Raw genomic sequence first — 19,696 nt, 5'->3', positions numbered from 1 at the left:
ACATATAGGCAGCCAGTGCAAGCCGGCCAGAATAGGTGTCACATGTTCCAACCGTTTGGTCCCGGTTATTAATCTGGCCGCCGCATTCTGCACAAGCTGCAGTTTCCGAATCATCTTCAAGGGCAGCCCCACGTAAAGTGCATTGCAGTAGTCCAATCTTGAGGTTACCAGAGCATGAACAACTGAAGCAAAATGTTCCCTGTCCAGATACGGGCGTAGCTGGGCTACCAGCCTAAGTTGGTAAAAAGCACTCTGTGCCACCGAGGCCACCTGCGCCTCAAGTGACAAGGACGGGTCCAGAAGGACTCCCAAGCTGCGCACCTGCTCCTTCAGGGGGAGTGTAACCTCATCCAGAACAGGTAGAACATCCAACTGGTCAAGGGATCCATTTACTAACAGCATCTCAGTCTTGTCTGGATTGAGCTTCAATTTGTTCGCTCTCATCCAGTCCATTATCGCGGCCAAGCATCGGTTTAGGACCTTGACAGCCTCACCTGAAGAAGATGAAAAGGAGAAGTAGAGTTGCGTATCATCAGCATACTGATGAGAACGCACTCCAAAACTCCTGATGACAGCATCCAGCAGCTTCATATAGATGTTAAAGAGCATGGGGGACAGAACTGATCCCTGCGGGACTCCATATTGGAGCGCCCAGGGTATCACGTAGTGCTCCCCAAGCACTACTTTCTGGAGACGACCTGCCAGATAGGAGCGGAACCACTGCCAAGCAGTACCTCCAACTCCCAAATCCGCAAGCCTCCCCAGAAGGATACCATGGTTGATGGTATCAAAAGCCGCTGAGAGATCAAGGAGAGTCAACAGAGTTACACTCCCTCTGTCTTTCTCTTATTTACATCAGTTATGCCTGTATATGATGATTGCAGTGCAGTACATGCATCGATAAGTGAAAAAAGGTAGTGCTTCACTTTAAGTACATTTTCGGTTTACGTACTCGCTCTGGACCCATTGCGTACGTTAATGCGGGGTATTCCTGTATATCTAATCCAGGATGCTGATCAAGCTTACAAGTTATCAGTGCAACTGTATGACTTGTCACTCTAGCTAATTGAGTCTGAATGTGCACACCCACAGTAAATACTGTAAATGTAGTGCATATAGTAAAGGTGGACTATCTCACTGTGTTGCTACTTGTATCCAAGAAATAGATTTTCCCCTCTGCACTGTGCTACCATTTGCATAACCATTGGGCAACTGATAACGCACTTGGGCTCCTGTTGGGAGAAGGGCGGGATATAAATTTAACAAATAATAAAATAAAATAAACCAGCATTGGTGGAGGGACCATATGGTTTGTATGTGTAAGATCCCAGGTCCATTTCATTGCATCTTGAGACAGCAGGTAAGGCATCTTCAGAGAGCCACTGCCAACTGGGATATGTTTATTTTCTGTGTTTTTCATAAACCCTATATCTTAACAATGTGAGACTTCCAGGGGTTCCTGCGCTAACTCAGGGTTTGGTTTCCTTGGAAAGAAGGTCAGTGGAGACTGTGGTGTCTTTATGTTATTTGTTGGTTTATTTACACATGTATACAATCTGAGTGTAAGATAGAGGGGTTCTCAGCAGTAATAGTCCAACAGGCTTCCAGGGAGGCACCTCAAAGACATCGCTTGGGATTCAGCTCAGAGAGCAAGCAAGCCTCATTGTGTCTTTTCCAGCTTCCAGCTTTTCCCTAAACTCAGGAAAACACACAGACCACTTCCTGGCTCCAGCTGGTGAAGGGTGAGGGATACCCATTGCCCTCATCACTATGGCAACAGATCTTTTCTTAGCCACATCCTTACACATATTAATGAGGCCACTTCTGACCCATTAGCATTTGAAAGGAACTTCTTTGACCAGTAGAGCAGGTTTCTCTGATAAAAACATCTCTGTGCTTCATCTCTGCAGGCATAGGAATATAGGTTGGGAGGTTACTCACAGATATAATCCATACCAACCCCATAATCCTATACAGTAACAATTTATTTAAAACAGTTGTGCTTTTCCTTTCCAAATGCTCAATACAGCTTACAGTGAAGCCATTAGGGGAAAAATCACATTATCAGTCGTAACAAATCACCATATAATAAAATTAACAATAAAAACACCAGGGGCAGAAATCCACAAACTCCTACAAGCAGTAGCACCAGATCACTTAAAGAACTGCATAACAGGAACATGGCCAATTCAGCTTCCAAAGCTTTCCTAAAAATATACAACTGGCAAAGCTTTCTATATCATCATAAGGAAGCACACTGGCAAACTTCCTGTGGCATTTCATTCCAATGCCTCAAGGATATTATAGAACAGGGTCTGTTTTTCTCTGCCACCTAAACATTTTGGATTTTTATCAATATTTTATTGCTTTTTAATATTAAAAATACATAGAAAATTGATATACAATGGTTCTTATCAGTCATCAAAGACACAGAAACAGTATAAAATGTGTGACTCCCTTAAATGACTTCAGTTAAATGTACATGTACATGGATGTGATTTTTCTCTCATAATGCTCAAATGCAAATGATAAAAAAGCCCTTCCATGGATGGAAGGCTCTGTCTGTGTGCTGGACACCAAACTGGATCCAACCTAATGATTGTTACAGTTTGCTTTTATTTATGGTATTTTCTCTTGCTAAGTCACTTTGAGGCTTTTATATATATATATATATAAAGCTACTGACAAATTATTTATTTATTTATATGATTTATTTCATTTGATTTGTATCCTGTCGTTTCTCCCAGTAGGAGCCCAGGGCGGCAAACAAAAGCACTAAAAACACTTTAAAACATCATAAAAACAGACTTCAAAATATATTAAAACACAACAACCATTAAAAACACATTAAAACAAAACATCTTTAAAAACATTTTTTAAAAAGCTTTAAAAACATTTTTTAAAAGGTTTAAAATATATTAAAAAGCAATTCCAACACAGATGCAGACTGGGATAAGGTCTCTACTTAAAAGGCTTGTTGAAAGAGGAAGGTCTTCAGTAAGTGCCGAAAAGATAACAGAGATGGTGCCTATCGAATATTTAAGAGGAAGGAATTTCAAAGGGTTGGCGCCACTACACTAAAGGTCCATTTCCTATGTTGTGCAGAATGGACCTCCTGATAAGATTGTATCTGCGGGAGGCCCTCACCTGCAGAGCACAGTGGTTGACTGAGTATATAAGGGATACAACTGCCTTTCAATTATCCTGGTACCAAGCTGTATAAGGCTTTATATACCAAAACTAGAACCTTGAACTTAGTCCAGTAGCTAATAGGTAGCCAGTGCAATTCTTTCAGTAGCGGAGAGACATGTTGGCGATAACCTGCTCCAGTGAGCAGTCTTGCTGCCACATTTTGCACCAGCTGCATTAAATTTGATGATGGTGACGCTGTTGCTAAAAGACTGAAGAATCCCTTGTCATTTTCCTAATGCATCTACTACTACTTACAAATTCTTGAAATTCTTGAAATAGAAATGGTAATTTAGATATTACAAACATCTTCTTGATTTGTATCACTATCATACATCTAGAGTTTGTTGAATTTTGTTGATAGCTACCACATAATTGTGATAGTAATATATAAAGTGCATTGTATTCGTGGAAATTGTAAAATTTGTAAAAATGTGTATATTAGGCAAAATTATGAACAAAATTGTACATTAGAAATGAGCACTAAAATTCATATGAATTCTCATGCAACATTTTTTAAAAGTGAATTGATGTAGAAATGGGACAAACTGAATTTAAAACTAGAAAAATAAGAAATTGAGAGAAGCCAAAACTGATGTATATTATAATTCCTATGCGCAATCCTTAACATGTGCAGAGTTTTTCTCCCTGAATTTTAGGTGTTGCACAAGCTGGTAAATGAAATACTGGTGGGCGTGGAAACCTGTTGAAATGATTTTGGGTATGGAGTAGACATGACTTGGGTACTGAGCATGAAATAGGTGGAGAACAGCAAATGTTTTTACAACAGGTTAAAATCCTTATTTTTTTAAAAAAAGTTGTTCCTAATCTAGCTGGTTACTGTTGACAACGTAATGCTGGACTAGATGGACCTTAGTTTGATCCACAAGACAATTTTTTGTGTTATTAACCCTGATAGTTTATTGCATTTCAGAAGTCAAGAGCTATCTATATCTATGGCTATAATAATCGGTGCACCATTAAGTTATTGTTTCAGCCCAACGCGTAGCAGCAATTCTAATTTCCTCTAGTGATAATGAATCAAAATGTTTGCTGCTGCTCTTACACCTTTCGCATTTCATTTCTGATACTCCTGGCATTTAGAAAACAATAAATGACAATTTATGCTCTCTGAGAAGGGCAACATGGCCGTCTTTCTTCTACATATTGATGTTGGAACCATTTGAGGCATTTTAACTTATACATTTCATAGGATGAATGGGAAAACTGATAGGAGGTCTTCTGTGCTCTAGCCTAGGCTATAAACTATGTGAAAGGTATGCATCCAAATATTAACCGGTCAAGTTTGAACAGGATCTAATCCTACTTGAGAGAAATTCTAATGAATACAAGAAAAATACTGCAACTTCTTTTAGTTAGCCCTATCGTAATAAGGCCTATGGCCATATTACTCTGGACACACCCAATCTCATCTGATCTTGGAAGCTAAGCAGGTGAGGCCTGGTTAGTACTTGGATGGGAGACCGCCTGGGAATACCAGGTGCTGTAGGCTTAGAGGAAGGCAATGGTAAACCACTTCTGCATATCTCTTACCATGAAAACTCTAGCAATATATCCCAAAAAGATTCATAGGGTCACCATAAGTCATAATTGACTTGAACACATATAACAACAATTGTAATAAGAACAAGGGATGAGACTGTGCTGGGACCATCAAGGGGCAAGCATTTCCACCTGCCTTGCCCCACCCCTCTGCCTGGGCCTTATCAGGGGGAGCTGCAGGCTGAGTCGTGCTGCTGCAGGGATGGGACTGTGCTGGGACCATCAAGGGGCAAGAATTTCCACCTGCCTTGCCCCACCCCTCTGCCTGGGCCTTATCAGGAGGAGCTGCAGGCTGAGTCGTGCTGCTGCAGGGATGAGACTGTGCTAGGACCATCAAGGGGCAAGCATTTCCACCTGCCTTGCCCCACCCCTCTGCCTGGGCCTTATCAGGAGGAGCTGCAGGCTGAGTTGTGCTGCTGCAGGGATGAGACTGTGCTGGGACCATCAAGGGGCAAGCATTTCCACCTGCCTTGCCCCACCCCTCTGCCTGGGCCTTATCAGGAGGAGCTGCAGGCTGAGTTGTGCTGCTGCAGGCTGAGTTGTGCTGCTGCAGGGATGAGACTGTGCTGGGACCATCAAGGGGCAAGCATTTCCACCTGCCTTGCCCCCCACCCCTGCTCTTAGTGACATTTGTTTGGGGACTGTCCTTTACCAGGAAGATGAATGTTTTTGGTTTGCTGTTCCTGTTTTTTTAGCTTTTCCATTATTGCTAGTTTTTATTGTTAGTCTCTTAATGTTTTGATGTTTGCATGTTCTGCTTTGTATGTCGCTTAGAGTGGCTGACAATTCAGCCAGATAAGCGACTAATAAGTTGAATAAGTCAAATAAGTCAAACAACTGGTAAGATCATTTATTCATTGGTGTCTTCCCTGGCATTTGGTAAAGCCTTGTGTACAGTCTCAAATACAGCGGTCCAAGAAAAGACTCAGTTTGAAAGGTAATATCACAGAGACCATATCCAGTGTCATGCAGAATGGTGGAGCTGTGTTTACTCCAAATTTATTTATGCATTATTTATTAAATTTATATCCCGCCCTTCCTCTCAGCAGGAGCCCATATGACTAATTACTGGTAGTTTTAGGGGAAATTGCCTATTCAGATATTCTCTGACAGAGGGAAAGGGGCTCCCTGGTCCACATAATTACAATTGTATGGAGTGGGAGAACAAGGCTGCACCAATTGTCCCCATTCATGTCATCATACCACCGATGGCCCACTCCACTGCTGTCCACATGTTGGTGCTGAAAGTCTGATGCGGGAAGCTCGCTAAATAGTTTATGAATCTAAGGCCCCATCTGCACTACATATTTAAAGCAGTATTATCATACTGATTTATACACCCCTGGCTTCCCCCAAAGAATGTTGGGAACTGTAGTTTGTTAAGGATGCTGAGAGATGTTAAGGGCCCCCTGTTCCCTTCAGAGCTACAATTCCCAGAATTTCCTGGGTAGAGGGATTAGTTGTTAAACCACACTGGGAATTATAGCTCTTCCCAGTTTCCAGGATTCTTTGCAGGAAGTCATGGCTGTATAAAGTGGTATAATAATCTGTAGTGCAGAGGAGGACTAAATCATGTGGATAACTTGTGTGTATACAGCAGGCTCCCTTCTTCAGAGCTTCAGCCCCCATGGCATGGATTATGGTAAGGCCAGGCTGTTGGGGATGTGGGGTGGTGGATGGGGTCCAGGAGTACAGCCCCACTCTCCCCCTCACACAATTGTAATACAGCTATGGTTCTAGAGTTAATAAAAGAAAATGGAAAGAAATTAGGGTGTGCATTCATTTAATAACAAATTAAAATTGGAATGGACCAGAACTAAGTTGGTTCAAACGAATGTATGACCATATCCTCCCATGCTAATGCACCCACTGGCTAACTACCCACAGTTGCTAGCACTGATCTCAGGCAAGGCTTGATTCAAGGCAAAGCTCAGGCTGGGGGCAATTAGAACTTTGATGTTGCTTTAGCAATGACTAAGGTTGCATTCAGACAGAACTTTATTCCATTTTCCCAACATTTCTTTTCCTGTTAATTTTTGTATTTTATGTGATCTTTCACATGGCATAAAAGCTACTTCTGAAAACCTAGCATAATCAAGTGGAGGTTTAGTGCTCATTTCAGTGTTAATTGCTTCCAGAAAAACATCTGTTGGCAACCCCGCTAACCTGGAAAAGTGCAGGAGTTTGGTGTTTTGTTTTACCTGGGATCTTTGGATCTTTCTTGGCATCACGCCACTATCGCTCATGTAACAAAATGTGGGTCGGCATACAGAAGTGTGCATGTGCACAAAGGGTGAGCAGTGGTGGTGGTGGCAACATATCCGATGACATCAGCTGTTTTGTCACCCACTGGTGTGAGCACAATTTAGTGTGACATGGTTGTATATTGGGGGCGGGGAATTCCATAATGCAACAGGTACTGAAGGGTGAAATGACCATTAGAAATCAGGACAGCACTAGAATGATAATCAGGAAAAACCATGCAATAAACCCACATCTGAATGCAGCCCAAACTGACCCTGTGCCCTATATAGGTGCCTTCTCAGTTTAAGAGGCACAGCCCACTGCAGCAGTCTTCTACTCCAGTGGAGTGGAGGAAGCTCTGGTTTCACTGGGGCTTCTATGATGGAGATTTCCAAGTCTGATGACAGCAATACTGCATCTGTGGGTTGGGGGGAACTCGTAGTAGGCCCATCTAGTGGAAGCACTTCTGGGGCGGGCCATGCATGCCATATCCCTTCTGATTCAGTCCTGGGCTTCATCTCCTGAAGGAATCTGACTTCAGGGTTATGACACACACTCACCCCCACCCAGGAGCACCCTCCCAGAGTGACAGAGCCTGGCTTGTTGAGATATTGCTTGTGTTATCAGTGTACCAGTCAAGGGGCATGGATGTTGGCCACAGGTTCCAAGACTAGGGTTTCCAGGCTCAGGGCCTGAGACTGATCCTGTATCTTTAGGAGAAGAGAAAGTCAGCCAAGTGCAGGTGTTCTTGCAACACTGTAATGGGAAAAACCACAAGGTAAAATTATCCCCTCTGCACAACTTTTAAAGATACAGAAGACCTCTTGGAGGCCGGGCCTGGCATCCAGTCCATAACCTTTCTAGTCCACAAGATACTCTTGACAGACCCTGTGGTGACAGAAGTCCAAGATACTGTGGACTTTAAATTCCTCCTCCTCCTCATCTACTTGTACAGGAAATGAGGGCTCTTGTTGTCTGTAGGAATTGGGCGTCTGGAATAGCTGGGATGAACAACACATGATGGAACACAAGATAAACCTTTATGGTATCAGGCAGGGAGCGGCTGTAAGCCACTGTATTGATCACTTGGGGTATGGGGAAAGGATCCAGGTCCAGTTTGTGGGAGGGCCAGCTGGTTTGGAGTTGTTTTGTTGATAGCCATATACATTTGCTGGCTTATAGTTGTTTTCCAGGTAAGTACTTCTTGCCTGCCTTTGCCTTGTAGGTCCCCATGGCTTGGTTCAGGAGTTCTTGGAGATCTGTGTACAGCCCTTAACTTCTCTATGAATTCATCCACAGCTGGAATATTGCTGCATGGACAAAGGCCAGGGAAGTAACTAGGATGGAAGCCATCATTGGCAAAGAATGGGGTGTACTGTGTGAATTTTGCAGTAAATGGCAGGGAGCCCCAATTGCCTTGTAGGTGAGTGGTATAGCATCAGAGGTACTGCTGCAGTCAGGTTATGTGTTCAGTTTGCTCATTGGACTGGGGATGTTATGCAGATGAGAGATGAATTCTATCATTCAACACCTGGAGCAACACTTTCCAGAACCTTGCTGTGAATTGGTGTACCCAATCAGAAATAATGTGGTCAGGGAGCCAAACTACATGAGGCAGGAACAGAATACCCTGTTTTGTGCTGTGAGGATCCCTGTGCAAGGGGAGAAATGTGCCAGTTTTGTGGAGTTATCCACCACTACCAGAATGGAGGTGTAGTTTTGTGAAAGGGGATAGCTCAGTGATACAGTCCAGTGTCACCATCCACCATGGACTCTCAAAAGTTGGCAATGGGAGTAGCATTCCTTCTGCCTTTCCTGCGCGATCCTTGGCATGAATTCAGGTTTCACAGGTGGAGACAAAGCAGTGCACATCTTCACATATCTGGGACCACCAGAAATCCCAAGTTGACATGCTGGTGGAGAGGGGAGTCATGGCATAGTCTCAGTACTTGGAAATGAGCTATGCTGGTTAGGGTTGCCAGGCTCAGGGCCTGAGACTGATCCTGCATCTTTATGAGAAGAGAAAGTCAGCCAAGTTCAGGTGTTCTTGCAACACTGTAATGGGAAAAACCTCAAGGTGGAATTCTCCCTTCCCCCTGCACAACTTTTAAATATACAGAAGACCTCTTGGTTGCCAGGCCCAGCCTCTAAGAGGTCTTCTGTATCTTTAAAAGTTGTGCAGGGGGAAGGGAGAATCCCACCTTGTGGTTTTCCCATTACAGTGTTGCAAGAACACCTGCACTTGGCTGACTTTCTCTTGTCTTTAAGATACAGGTTCAGTCTCAGACCCTGAACCTGGCAACCCTAATGCTGGTGGGTACAAATATGCAGGAGTGTAGACAGAGGAGGCCCAGGAACAGGAAGCTATTCATAGGTGGAGGTGGATGGGTTGATCCATCTTGTATGTCATGAATCTGAGCCAACACATAGTCATCCTTCTGTTGTTGGTTGCAGAGGAATGTCAGCAGAACCTGGTCCTGGTTAGTTGCAGCAATTTTAGTTGGCACAGATATTCAGGCTTTCTGGAGAGAGCATCAGCTTGGCGGTATGGGGAAGTACACAATCTGGAAATTGAACCAGAAAAAAATCAAGGACCATTTGATGTGATGTTGGTTGAGTTTCTTGGCATCTGGAGATGTTCCAGTTGTTGGTGTGGATGTGAAATGCCTTCCAGGTACTGGCACCATATCTGCAAGAAGTTCCTTTTTCCAAACAGTGTAGCTAAGTTTGGCTGGAGACAGCTTGCACACAGGTGCAAGCATGTTGTGTTGGGGGAGTGCTGATACAGGAGTGCTCCCATGGCCACACTGGAGACATCTGTCTCCACAATGAACAGCTGGATCAGGGATCATGGAAGCCAATTTCTGGATTAGGGATCATGGGAGCCATGCTACAAAGGAACTATCAATAAAACTTCTAGATGCTCCAGAGTCTGTCATTGCCAATTCCTCTAGAGAGCACCCTCATGGAAGACACAGAAGTATGGGGAGACACAGATGATATTCTGAAAAAGTTCCTTGGGGGGAACCCTTTGGTCCTGGTTCAACCACTGGTTCAACCACTGTGGGTTCCAATAGATAATCCCATTCTTTCTGTACTAATTTCATGCTAATTTCAATGTACACAGCCACATTTCTCATATTAAATGTTATTAGTGGGATCTGCAACAAAAAGTTGCAGTAATGATTTTTTCCAGTGCAGAATGTTCCATTCCATTTTCCCTCCACCATGGTTTTCTGCCTAATAATCAGTCAGTATTCCGTGGCCAGTGAGCATGCTTACTTCTCACTGGTCTATTTTAGAGGGTTCTCCCTCCTTAGGGTTCCCTTCCTCCTCAAAAAAGTTTGTGCTTCTACAAACCTGGGTTTTCCCCCAAGCCTGCTGATATGTCCTTCTTGTGTGGCAGTGCCATTTTGACTACAGAAGAAATGGTACTCTAATTGGAATTAGAAGGAATGGCAACAGCAGTTTAAGGCTTATTTAAATTTACTGCTACTATCGTTTTTCTGCTAAACAGTATAGGCTTTGCAACAGGTGCCATGAATGGGAGATGTTCTTGTTCACACCAATGCTCACAATATAGCAATACTTGTGATTGTGGTGACACTTTTTAGAACCACTGAGATCATGGGAATTTCTGCAGGTACATGTATCAATGTAGAAGAGACAGTCCAGCTTACACAATATTTTCCCCATATGACCAAGAATGCGTGTGGTCTTGAAGACAGGCATATGCGAGCCCTATGCCATTATGAAGAAGAAAAGCAGCAGTCATGACAATCTGAAACAGCCTTTAGTTGTGAGATCATCTATTACAAATGGAATCTGCTTAATATCATATATACTAATAGCAAACTTAGTTCTCTGAATCCTGGTCCTTAGGTAGACTAAATGGCACCATCCATTCCCAAGAGGCATATATCAGCTGGCTTGGGTGAATCCCCAAGGTTTGCAGAAATACAAAATAACTTTAGGGGGGAAACTGGGGGTGTGTGCTCAAAAATAGTCAAATGAGGACTGAGCATGCTCAAATGTGGACTGTCTGTAGGAGGAAAAATAGAAAGGGGCGGGGAATGGAATGAAATGGAGTATCCTGGAAATGGGCATGACTGATACTTCACATGGCAATATTTTGTTGCAGTGTCCACTTGTGTCAATATACAGATAATAGCAATTAATAAGGCCTGGTCTACACAAACCCGTCAGGGGGTAAACTGTACCACTTCAAACTGCAGATGAGGGGGACTGCATTCTTGAATCTTCCCCAAATCTGTACACACAGAAACTGGCATGTCAGGGAGAAGGCAAGAGCTAGAGCCCTTCCACCAATGTGTGGGATTGAAACTAGATGTATTATGGGAGATTGGCATTCAAAAGTGAGAAAGTCTAGGAGTATTTCTGTTGGGGCAATGATGCAGCTAAGGTCTAAGAAGCAAGCAGATGTGATCAACCTATCACTTGAAAGATGGTTTGAAAAGTGGTTGTGGTGATTAACTTAGGCCATAAGTGGGTCACACACTGCTCAGTTCTTTAACTGTGGGGTCATATAATCACTAACAAATGGACATTCCTATTTAGCTGTGCCAATTGCCAGATAAGATCAATCTCCTATATCTGCAGACATTACATTTTCATATAATTATTCTATTATGCTTTTGTATTGAGCTAACATGCAAAAATGTTCATTTATCTGAATGACATTTGAGTACATCTAAAACTTTTAGGTATTTAGAAAAATGGGAGCACCCTGAGCATTAAAAAGCTACATTTACAAGGAGGAAATATTCTAGAGAACAAGAAGTTTGGATAACAAAGTATCCAGTAGGAGAGGAAAATGAACAGCTGTGACTTTGAAAATAACCATATTATTCTGGCATTTTTCTGTCCAACATTTTTCACTTGTGAAGGATCTATAGCAATGTGTTGTTTCCTTAATCAAATTTCAAACTTAATCTGATTATTTTTGTATGTGGCTGCTCTCCAGCTTATCCTATGAATGGATACTTCTGAATTCATGTGTAAAATTCTTTTCTGATATGCTGGCTCTGAAATTGGGAATTTATATGTGTGCATATAAAATATATATCCCCATGTGGTCAATGTGACTTGAAGAATTTTGTAAAAATCATCATTATCAAAAATGAACTTTGGTGCACTTTACTATCCTGCAGAGCAAGCATAGCCTTTCAAATTCATTTCTGTGATTATGTGAAATAGTAAGGGAGAAATAATCTCTTTAGTCCCCCATAATATTTAAATTTCATTCTTTATGTGCAGCAATCCCCCCCCAGAAACTCTTATATTATTATACCAGAGTACATTCCCCCCTCTCAGGAATCTACCTATGTGATTATTAGTGCCTGTGTTCCACAAATATATTTTTCTATTGGAACATTTAGTTTTTATCCTCCATGCACTCTCATGTCCCATCCAGCAGTCAGAGGACAGGCAGGAGCTGGGAAATAGAAGCCAGGAGTTGTGCCAGAGCTGAGGGATGGTGGCAGGAGTCAGTGTCAAAGAACACGCCAAAGAGCATCACAGTCAGGAACACTGTTGGTTAGGAAGCCCTTTTTAGATTTTACTGTCCAGAAGGGCCCATTGGCCAGCCTGGGTGGGCAGGGCCAGTTTAGAGCCTGATCACTGCCCTAGAAGATGCCCCAATTTGCAGGTCCAGGAGCTCACCACATGGGGGGCAGCTGCAAAGAAAACAGAGAGTTCCTGTTATTAGCCCCAGTGATTCCAGACACGTCATTAATGGTTCAATTAAACATGGGGCTGGTTGAAAACTGCAGGCCTTACATTTCACAACAAGGGAGCACATAACAACAACTACGACGATGACTAATAATAATAATAATAATAATAGTACTGCATGGGCATGAGAGAAGATGTGTATTGCACTTCAGGAATGATGTCACATATAATAATACATTGTGTTTGTTTATTTTTGGGATTCAAGTTCCCAGGGCAGCTAACAAAATGTAAAACACACATGCACGTGCGTACACAGTCTCTCTCTCTCTCTCTTTCTCAAACACAGACACACACACACTGTGCACAAGAATGACAGTGAATATCCTCAGCTACTAAACAGAGTGATCCTAGTTTTAGGAAATGTGGTAGGATTGTTCTCTTGTTCGCCCTCCATCCATATGTTGTAGGGGTGAAAGGGATAGCAGAATCACACCTACTATCCCCCCTTAATGTTTAATAAATGTACCCTCTGACTCCACCCCCTGACATTTGCTTCTTCAGTGGAACATTGGAAAAGAAATCCTGTGCGCATAGAGCTGTGTGCACTTGGCTCTCCTTTCTGATGTTCCACCGAACACATGGATGTTGGGGGTGGTAGAGGGGATGTGGATGCTTGGGAGGCGGGCTGTGGACTCATCCCTGCTCATCCCTCCACGGATATGGCCTGTTTTTAATACTGAAACAGCTTTGGTCACCCTAATCGATTACCTTTATAAGGAGAGGAAAAGGGGGAGTGCAACACTGTAAAGTGTTATTGATCTCTTGGCAGCTTTTGATACCATTGACCATGCTATCCTCCAGTTGGAGGCACTCTGCCTGATGCGTCCCACTCCTACCTGGAGGGCCATTTCCACATAGCAACGTTCTGGGACTTCTGCTTGACTGCTTGGTACCTGTGTCATGGGTTCCTGTAAGGTTCCTTCTTGTCCCCCATGTTCTTTAATATCTATATGCTATTGTGGGTGAGGTCACCTGGTCGGAGCATGGTATCATCAGTATGCAGATGACACCCAGTTCTTTTTCTCTATATCATCTAAATCAAATGAGGCTGTGCAGATTGTGGACTGGTGTCTCGAGGCAGTTATGGGCTGGATACGGGCCAATAAACTGAACCCTAGTAAGACAGATGCTGTGGGTTGGTGGCTGTTCTTGGACCAAGATAGCATGGCTACATTAACCCATGCCCGAGTATCCTCCCATTTAGAATACTGTGATGTATTCTATGAGGGGCTGCCTTAAAAATGAGTTGGAAGCTGCAACTAGTACAGAATGTGCCCCCCCTGCAAAGGCTGAGTGAAACGGTTCATTAGAACAATATGACACCAGCTTGATGAGAGTTGCACATTGGCTGCATGCTACCAAGCCCAATTCAAACTATTTCTGTTGACATGTCAAGCCCTAACTGACATGGGACCTAAACACTCTCCCTATATCAACATTTGCCTTTTGTTTTTATCTCATTTTTAGGAATTGTTATTGAATGTTGCTGTGTTTTATTGTTTTTATAGGTAAGCCGCTTAGAGATTTTTTATTATATTAATAAACAAACAAGCTGCCCTGGGCCCTGAGATTTGTAGGAGAGGCCCTTCTGGAAGCCCTGCCAGGAACTGTGGTACATTGGGCAGTGACTTGAGATAGGGCCTTTTCTATGGTGGCATCCCACCTGTGGAACTCCCATCAGAAATACAGCTAGCATCTACTTTGTATGGGTTGTGATACCAGCTGAAGACTTTCATCAAGGCTTGTGGGGCTGGTTGATTAATGTTGCCCATTTGTCAGGGGTAGTGTGTGCCAATATTTTTACCTGGTCCCCCCCCCCAACAATCTGTGTGAAAAGTGAGTGAAAAGAATTCACATTTAAAAATGAGGTCAGTATGAGAACTTGAAAGTCATGTTCAGGAGGGTGGATGCCTGTTGCTTTTACCTTGACATCATTATGAAGTGGCTGAGTGGTGCATATTCTTGCTTAGGTCATCTAACAGGAACAGATGAAGAATGTTTGCTGTTTTCTATAGATATCAGTTACCAGTGACGGCTCACTGACAGTATTTTCAATTACAACACCTATTTATGGTCTGCTTTGAGGGCTTCAGCATCCCCTAAATTGCTGAAAGGAATAATTGGATCTTCACAGAAATCCAAACTCTCAACCATCATTTACAAATGCCTGTTGGAAGCTTGTAAAGAAGTTCAGGAACTTAGGAAAGAATGGAACGGGGAGCTAGAATGTCCTTTATAACCTAAACAATGGACCATTGCTTTAGAAACTATAAAGAATGTTTCTTTAGATTTAAAACTGAGTTTGATTCAGCAAAAAATTATATTTCAGGTATACTGGGCTCCACAATGTCTCTACATGAAAGCATTGTCTAACTCAGATAGATGGGGGAGGTATAATGCTAGAAATGCCTAATTGAGTCATATGATGTGGGCTTATCTAATATTCTTTTCTTTGTGGTCTGAAGTTGTCATCCATATCACTTTGTATCAGTGAAATCCTTGATATTTGTGGCTGTTCACATACTTTTAAATTATGTACTTGCAATATGAGGATTAATGGCATATAAAATCCATGTAAAATGGATTTTACAAACCCTTATGATTGCTAACAGACTCATTCTTCAAGCCTAGAAGGATAAATAATTATGCAATGGTCTGAAGATCTTACTATCTTTGCTACATTTGAAGTACTTTCTATAAACAATAAATTTGTTTGGATACCTACTAAGACATTTGGATGGCATATATTTATTTCTACGTGTAAACTAAGATGCCTGCATTGATATTTATTGCATTATTATGAGATTATACTTTCCCCCCTCTCCCCACCTGTGTTTTCTTCTATTTTTTCTTTCTTTAATAAATTTGCATTTAAAAAAAAAAAAAGCAGCGGATTCATCCAAGCTTCTCCCTCTCCTCACTTCCTCAAATGCCTGCTTAGACGATGCTACAGCAGGAAAAACTCTGGGGGGCCTTCCAAGAAGTGTGGCTGACCAGGAAACTGTCTGCAGAGCACTGAAGAGTGCCAGAGTTTTTTTAATTAAGGAAAGCAAAGGGTTTTTTTTAAGATAAAAGCTTTATTTAACCTTCTAAAAATATCATCCACTGCTCTCCTTTAACAGCAACAGCAGCAACAACAACAACAACAATATATTATCCAGAGCTGTTCCATGCTTTGCAGGCACTCTCCTCAGTTACACTTCTTGGAAAGTCCCCAGGAGATTTACCCTGGTGCAGCATTTTGCAAGCAGGCATTCCTAGAAGCTGAGAGAAAGAGAACGCGGCTCAAAATCAGGAGACAGGTCGGTAGATAGATCACCTCACAATTATTTTAAGATAAGAGCAACAAGAAAACTCCCATGGCCTCCCATGAAATTTCTCTGAGGCTTTTCACCCCTGGCAAAAGTGGCAGAAAAAAGACACTCCATTTTTGCAGGGGACAAATAGCTTGATGAAATGGGTGGGTGGGTAAGGATTTGGCACACCTCAAATAGGGGCCTGCTTTCTGCTTGATATGGATTTTAAGTAGTGGCCTTAATCTGTTAAGTGTTTTACAGTTTTAATAAAAAGTTTTATATGCGTAAACTGCCCTGAGGTTATTTATGAAAAAGGGTGGTATAGACGATTATTGAAAGAATGAATAAAACATATGTGGAAGATGAACAAGGACAAGAGAACAGCCTTAATATCTTGCAGCAAAAATGAACCCCAAGGGACATTTATTGCCCTAAAAATGGATTGTGTGGACTGTCTGTTAGGAAGTAGAACAAAGGGCTTCCATTAAGCTACGCATGCCACATACAGGTCTGTACTCTTAGCAACATCAGCGATGCTTTCTCTCTCTCTCTCTCTCTCTCTCTCTCTCTCTCTTTTCTGATGTCTCATGAGAGGGTACCACTTTTGCTCAGCTTCTCAATACCTTTTCGGTCCCTTTTACCACCTCTTGAAGCACTTGGTACATGTTGATTGTGTCTTAGGATGGTTGCAGAATGTGGTTTTACTTGACCCATCTGAAACATTTCCTGAGGGGGAGTACTCTTTAGAGCTCTCTGAGGTGATAAACATATTCAAAGACTTGTTCTGACCCTTTGAATATAGACATGTTCAAAGACCTGTTCAGACTTTTTTTTTTCTAAAGCAGGGTTTCTGAGCATCTTCTTCATCAAGGCACCTAACACAAAAGGTTGCTTGATATCCTAGGACGGGTGGGGGATCTTTTACAGTTTGAGGGCCACATGAACTCCTGGACAACCTTCTAGGGCCATATGACTGTGGTGGGTGGAGCCAGAGGCAAAAGTGGGGGAAGCAATTAATATAAATTCTACGTTTATAAAGTTGGCTGGTTTCTACACATATGCACATACCTTTCTCTGTTTTCCACCCAGGCAGCAAAAGTCATTATCAGAGTTCAAGGACACATTCCAGCCAAGCAAAAACATTTGGGGAGTGAAGCAAGGCCAGTGAGGGGTGTGACATAGGGAGAAGTTCCTCACCCCTACCCTACTGTTTAAGATGACATTCAGTGGCATTACAGTGCTAGAGTCCAAGCCAGACTATCACCATAGAGCCCTGTTCTTCAACCTTAGGTTCCCAGATGTTGTTAAACCACAACTCTCATAATCACTACCCAGCTTGGTCAGTGGTCAGGGCCATGGGAGATGGAGTCCAACAACATCTGGGGACTCAAAGCTGCCTCATGGTATCTGCCCAGCTGAAGAGTTAACATTTGGACAGTCAGAAGGTCTGTCCAAGGATTTAAAGACTCATTTAGGTTTAGGCATTTGAGTAATATCTGCCTGTCACCTTGGGGTTTCATCCCAGTGAACTGCTACTCTCTGTTTGCTGCTTTGAATCCTTGCCTGGCCACCCCATAGGTCCTCTGCTCAAGACCCAGATAAGATAGAAAAATGTCATTCCTATAGAAAAATAATGTATGTGATAATAGCTGTGAGGAAAAATATTAGCATTTCTTCTTAGCACTGCCTTGTTCTTCTTGAACCCATTCCCTCCACTTTGGTTATTTTACTGATCAAGACCTTCTCCAGTACACACTCCAACTTTAATTCCCTCAATTGGGGCTTTCGCAAAACAAGGCTCCCCCAGATTATGCCCTTTGATTTCTGGCTCCCTTTTGAAAAAATCCAGGTCTGTGACAAGAATCATTTCTTCCAAGGGTCTTGGCTTTACTTCATAGGCCCTAGGTGTGTTTTGAGCTGCTTGCCAGCAACACAGCAGCAACTGGAGGCCACTTTATTTCCTGGTAGCGCTGAGAATCCTGAAGTCTGAATTAGTGCTGGCAGAAGCAGAGAGTTTTGAAAAGATCACTGCTGCTTGCTTGAAGAAAGGCAGCCCCTTCCTTCCTCCCTCTGCTCCGACAATACTTTCAAAATTGTTCTGAAAATCCACCTCACATGATCTCAGTAACCAGACAAATCCACCTTTCTGTCTCTTTGGTCAAAATCATATGACAGAGTGAGCAAGAGTTTCATTATTTCTTGCTTCTAGCTTTGGAGAGCAAGGCATTTACAGTGCTATCATATACTTTTCTACATAGAAAACCCCCACTGCATTCAATGGGACTCTTTCCCAGGTAGATGTGTATAGGATTGAAAATTTAAAAGCATTCTTACTTAACAGCATGTGTAAACTAGCAGTTTCCCCCAACTATAAATAAACCATTTGAAATAGCTTATTTCTAGTTCTACTTTTAAATTGTTGTTTATTTGCACTCCAGTGGTCAAACGGATTTGCTTCCTGAAACAATTATCTTCTTACCAGATGTCCAAATAAATATGTTAGACACCTTTCTCAAGGAAGGCCTGAGGCGACTTAACCAAGTATAAAATATACAGCGTTAAAAATCAAACGACAATTCCTCTATTTAATGCCCCCCCCAAAAAAACTCATAGAATGTATGAAAATTAACACAACATCGGCATTAACCAAAAATATATTACAAAATAAATATATTTTACCTTACTTATTTAAGTAAGGTAAGTCAATAATATGTTGCTACCATATTATCGTGAAATACATTATAGTGCCTCATATGATAACAAGTTCATTTTATTAAGCATTTTGTTAAATCTAAGTGCCTCACAGCAGTTCTATACTTATATTACACCAGGATCCTATATTTACATTAGTCATACTTCCTTGATTCTGCTGCAACTGATGGAATGGCAATTGAATCACTCAGGTCAGGATGGGAGGGACAAAACACACACACACACTAAGGGCTGTGCCCCTGATTGCTTCATTTGCCACCCCACCTGCCCCCACTCTCTCACAAAACACCCCATTCTCCCCACACCTCGCCATCCCATGTTCCCTGTGGCAGTGGCAGCAGCAGCAACAGCAAAGAAGGGAAGAAAGATTCTCCTTCATCCTGCTGTTGCTTCTGTCACCACTTTTGGTGAGGGGGAACAAAGGGGAGACAGACATCCCTCCCTCCAGGGGTGGCAGCAGCACCATCAGCAGGACAAAAGGGAGAAAGACTTTCTCTCCTTCATCCCACCCCCCACCAGAGGCAGCAGCAGCAGTGGTGGCGGCAGCAGCAGTGGAGAACCAAGGGGAGAAAGACTTTTGCTCCTTCTTCCTCCCTGCCTGTGGTGGCAGTAGCAAGGGGGGAGGCTTCCCCCTCTCATCAGCAGAGGTGGTAGTAGCAGAGGCAGAGGCAGCAGAGGCAGAGGCAGCAGCAGTGGCAGGAGAGGAATAAAGGAGAGACCCCCCCTGCTGGTGGTAACAGCATGAGCATGGAGGAACAAAGGGGAGAAAGATCTTCCCCTTTTGTCCGGCCAGCCAAGGAAGAGGAAGGTGTCCAGTAGAGGTGATGGATTCTGGTCATACTGCAGCTCGCAGAACCATCTGTCAGTGGCCGTGCAAACTACAGCGTTATGTCAGCCTTCTGCAAATACAGATATAGGAAGACTTACATGCACAGGGC

At 42.7% G+C, this 19,696-nt stretch overlaps 1 non-coding gene across 1 annotated transcript; it reads left to right on the top strand.

Annotated features, from left to right (window-relative positions):
* Window positions 1-4,584: 4,584 nt before the first annotated feature.
* On the top strand, window positions 4,585-4,702 carry LOC133364652 (5S ribosomal RNA). The gene has a single exon (XR_009757993.1). It is a non-coding gene; the product is annotated as a 5S ribosomal RNA (ribosomal RNA).
* The last annotated feature ends 14,994 nt before the right edge of the window (window positions 4,703-19,696 follow it).

The sequence above is a fragment of the Rhineura floridana genome, chromosome 9, assembly GCF_030035675.1.
Source record: "Rhineura floridana isolate rRhiFlo1 chromosome 9, rRhiFlo1.hap2, whole genome shotgun sequence".
NCBI lineage: Eukaryota > Metazoa > Chordata > Lepidosauria > Squamata > Rhineuridae > Rhineura > Rhineura floridana.
Note: the sequence above shows the minus strand (reverse complement) of the source record. Positions and strands in the feature narration are given on the sequence as shown.